Source organism: Oryzias melastigma, linkage group LG5 (assembly GCF_002922805.2).
Source record: "Oryzias melastigma strain HK-1 linkage group LG5, ASM292280v2, whole genome shotgun sequence".
NCBI lineage: Eukaryota > Metazoa > Chordata > Actinopteri > Beloniformes > Adrianichthyidae > Oryzias > Oryzias melastigma.
In genome coordinates, this window is record NC_050516.1 from 473,215 (window position 1) to 477,832 (window position 4,618).

General features: G+C 41.2%; 1 protein-coding gene across 4 annotated transcripts in view; it reads right to left on the reverse strand.

The window, feature by feature from the left end:
* The window catches only part of sulf2a (sulfatase 2a), a 47,951-nt gene that overhangs the window by 34,407 nt on the left and 8,926 nt on the right, over positions 1-4,618 (reverse strand). For 2 of the 4 annotated variants that reach the window (XM_024269320.2, XM_024269315.2), the window contains exon 2: positions 3,058-3,128. The exons of 1 other annotated variant lie outside the window; for it this stretch is intronic. The gene's annotated coding sequence lies outside the window, so the exon portion shown is untranslated. The remainder of the gene's footprint in view (positions 1-3,057; positions 3,129-4,618) is intronic. One more of the 4 variants, XM_024269319.2, reaches the window with a different exon arrangement.

Here is a 4,618-nt window from a genome sequence, read left to right on the forward strand (position 1 = left end):
TCCCAGCTAGCAGCAAGAGGGTTGACACACAGCAAAAGAATGAGCTGCTTCTGTGTTGATACTATAAAGCTTGGCCGGGGTGTTGAGTGGCCTCAATGTGTGTGGCGCCACAGGTTGGCACGCTCACTGGGGGTTTTATTGGGGTGCTGTCCTGAGCTTCAGGCAGCATGCCCGATGTTGACAAAGCCTGGTATCGCCTGCTGTCAGCCCATTCTGTGTGCACCAGGCGGAAAGAATCAATTAAGCCCAGTTCAAAACAGAGCACTTTAATATTTGACTGTCTATCAGCAGGCAGAAGGCAGGATGGAGTATGGGAGCAGGCCGACAAGTTCTTGTGTTGTGAACTACAAAATGAAGGTCAAGAAAAGGATCCAATGTGTGACTTCAACTTTGTGAGAAATTGAAAGTTATGGTGGGACAATCCTTTAAAGTGTTGATGTAAAATATCTGCCTTTTTTACAGACGACACTTGAAGCACCTGAGGCAATCAAATGCAAGAAATAAGAAGGGATTATAATGTAGCTCCTCATAAGAAAACGGAGCTCTGTGCACACTAAAGGTCCTCACAGAGAGGATGAACTGCACCTTTGAAGAGTTTTCTTTTGGATTTTGAGCTTTTATTCCATGCTGGTGACGGCCCCCGGTTCTAACAAGAGGACAGGGAAGAAAGCACAGATGAGCGCTGTCCTCTTGCTGGGGTTTGAAGTGGAGATCAGCCCTCAAACAGAATATCTTACCAAAGGCATGTCATTCACGTGTCTGCTCTTGCTGGTTGTCACAGACACAAGAAAGAAAGAAAGAAAAGAAGACCGCGTATGAAAAGTTCTCTCGTGAAAGTTTTTAAGCAAAGCATATTTTATTTAATAGCCAACGATCACAGCGTTGCTGGGAACCCCTTGTGTCTGTTAATGCAAAAGAGGGGCTGATTGCAGTCTTGCATACTGATTTTTTTTGCAAGTGGTAATGAGTCAGCTGTGCACAGCTGTGCACATAATATGCAAACATGTGTTGAAAGCTGCTGGTTCTGCTGCTTCCCAGCTGTTCACACAAGATGACTCTTTAACAGCACACGCACCAGCCTGTAACCAGGAGACCTTTGCAGGTTTGGAGAGCACATGAAGTGTGATTGCAACCTAAGCAGTACTGGAGGAAGAACTGAGCTTTCCAACAGAATCATTAAAAACCTACTTAAAATTATAATGATGTTTTAACATGTTCGTGTAGCTATTTTCTCATAATGGATAACATATATAAAATAATTTAAGATTATAACTGTATTTCTGAGTATTTTTTTATTCAAATCTGGAAGAGATTAAACAATTTTGCTTGAAAAAAGCTCGTACCAAAAGAAAATGAGCGGGCCTCGTTTTCACTTGCAGACTAATGGATCCATTAACGTCTTCTTTTTCCGTCTGAGCTGGAATCTGTCTCAGAACTGTGGGGCTGGTTGGTTCCAATATTGCAGAGCTATCCAACTCCATTTTTGTTGCACCAGTAATGTTAACTTGTGGTTGTGAGGGGATTTAAGCTGGCAGGAGAGAGTATAAATAAAGGGATGATGGGATATCAGTGGAGGCTTACTTCCATGCCAACAGTCACAACTCAGAGGCGAATTTCAGATTAATTCCTGCTGCTCTGCAGAAACTATGTCCAGTGTTCCCGTTTCATTCATTTTTACGGTTTCACGTATGTCATGTGACTCTTTCGGTTCGTCACAAAAACTCAGACAACTCCAGACGCTTGCATAAAACGTTTGCATCTGAAGGAGAAGCTGCAGTGCTGAGGTGCATCTCTGCACCCGGAGGAGAGTAAAGATGAACAGAACGCCGGCTATACCCCTCCTCCCCTCCATGCCCCTGCATGGAGAAATGGTATCAGCTGACTCAAAAAAATTATAATACGCTGAAGATAATCACAGAGAATAATTATCATCTGGAGCAGGTGTTTATTATGAAACCGGCCTCTACTGGAAGAAAATGCCCTCTCGCACTTATCTAATGAAGGAGGAAGCAGTTTTAAGGCACAGAGAGACAGAGTGACACTCCTCATCGCTGCGTTACTGTCTTATGTTCTGAATTTTGAAAAAAAAAATGTTGAGCAATATTCCAATGTTCTTTAATAAATGATTTACAAAGCCTGATCAGAAGTGTTTTTGATGAGTATGGATTGGTAACAGACATTCTTTGGTCGCAGGGGTGGGATGGTGAGACAGGGACAGGGGGACTGTCCAAATTCTGATATTTGGGGTATTCGCAGTCCTTAACCCCCGTGAATAAGGGAGGACCTTGCAAATACAGGGTTGTGTCAGGAAGGGCATCCGGGGTGAAACTTCTCTGCCAAATCACCAGTGCGAAACAGTGAAAGGCTACCCCCATTGGGATAAGCCGAAACGTGACCACCACTGTACTAGAAATAGACTTTTTTATTTTATTTTACCTAATTACAGCATAATCGTAGCTAAAAGACCACTGGGAAGGCTTTTACAACAAATTAGAATATGATAGGAGTGGGACTTTAATCCCTGTTTTATCTCACAAATCTTTTTTCTATCTGTGTTTTTCCATTAGCTGTTGATGTTGGACTCGTGACCTGTCGGCACATGTCGTGTCCACACATGTTTTCTTTGATCATGACACTGCAGGAGCAGAAATCTTGTTTGTGCTGAGCAAATTGGCATGTAGAATCAAATTAGGTGCATAAGCATGATGCAGGAGCTTTTTTGCAGCGCTAACGCAAATGCTCCCCTGCAGTAAATAAAAGTGTTGACAGTAAGTGTCAACACTGCACTATGTATTATTTCCCTGGGGATCTGTGAAATCCACAACAGCAGCAACGAAAATCTGACATGTTTCAGCTCGGATGATGGGATGATATCCTGGGAGATGTAAAGGTGGAATGGAGGGATGAACTTCCAATCATTGAGCTCTGTAATTACTTTAAAGCATATGGATGAGGTATTACACAAACTAATTTTCAAGATAAATATAAGACAAAACCTCTATTAACACAAATGATAAAGGATAAAAAGAGAAGGTATGGGGTGTGAAACAGCCTTACCTTCGTTTCTAAACAAGCTGCCTCTGATGTTCTCCTCTCCCTCAGAAATCAGCCCCTGCCAGGTTCTGTAACTAAACACAAAGTGAATCAATTCTTGGCAGCTACGCCGCTTCAACTCAGGAACTAAACCAAAGCCAGATTCATCACATACTGTTATCTTTGCCATTCCAGCTTGTTTTGAAGATGTTTAATTATAAATCACGCCTGCATTCTGCATTCGGTTAGCCAGTTCCAAACACGCTTCGTCTCCATCGAGCCCAGCCATAGTCCAGGCTCCCAGCCCTCCCCTTCGTTTAAAGGATGGTGACATGTGTATTAAACCACAACAGAGATACAAACGGCAGAGCAGGATGATAAATCACCGCTGCAGTTAGTCCCGAGGTCCACGGTAAAATCATTTGATCAATGTTGCAATGCCTGAAAAAGTCGGCAAAACCTCCAAGGAAGCTTTTATTAGATCTGTGCCAGATAGGCAACAAAAATCCTGCAATTTTTAAAGATGATTACCTTTCAGTTTGTGAGGCATTTGTGATTATATTAATTTCATGTTGTTAGGAGCATGTGGGTGGCACTTCCCTTCCATCAAACATGTTAACATTCCTCTGATGCTCTCAGCTGGGTGTCAGAAGCTGCTGAGGTACAGAAAATAGCTGTTTTCACTCATCTCTTCCCATCAAGCTGCCATTTCACACCGTCTCCACGTCTTCTAAGCTCCTCCAGTTGTGATGCTGTCAGCTTTAAGGACTAGCTGTCACTTCGTACACCGGCCCAGTCAGATCCAGCTCTGACTGGACAGGTGTCAGGTTCGTCAAACCGTCTTCAGCCTTTCAGTAACACACGCAGAGTTGTGCCGTTGGGTCAAACGCAGCTAAGAGCACCAGAGGACCCTTATGCAGTTATACCATCAATTGTATTCCATCCCTACAGAAATTGTGCAGTCTAGTTTAAACTAAAGTTGGTAGGTTTAAAATGCGATGAACTTCTGAGTGGCGTTTATATATTTCAAGACTAATGATGCAATTGTATCCAGTTTTTCAGTGTTTTTTAAATGAATATTTAAAGCTTGTTTTTTACATTTTTTTAAGGCAAAGTTTTCTGAAAATAAGTTTAATTGATGGTGCAGACATTACAAATATGATGGTACATCAGGTCAAAAAGGTTTTGAAAGTATTTAAAAAAAACCTCAACATACCAAATAACAATCCCTAAAAAATTGTTCAATTTGAGATAATTTATCACCTGCTCCATAATTTAATCAAATAAAACTGAAGTTATAGTTACATTAGAAAGTAATTATGCATTAGGAGCATCATAGTCATTTTTTTTTTTTTGGAACTGAGTCAGAATTCAATAACTTCTAACGCCACTTGGCTTTAGAACTGCTTTTTTGCGATTGTTTTGCAGTTGTTTTTTGCAATTTTTTAAATTAAATTTGCTCCACCATTGCGTATTCTAAACGCTTGAAATAAGTAAATAGTGTGATATACACTCAATTGTAGAACGGGTGTAAAATTCTAATTGTGGATGATGTCATCCTGTTGTGTCCCAATTTTACAGAGAT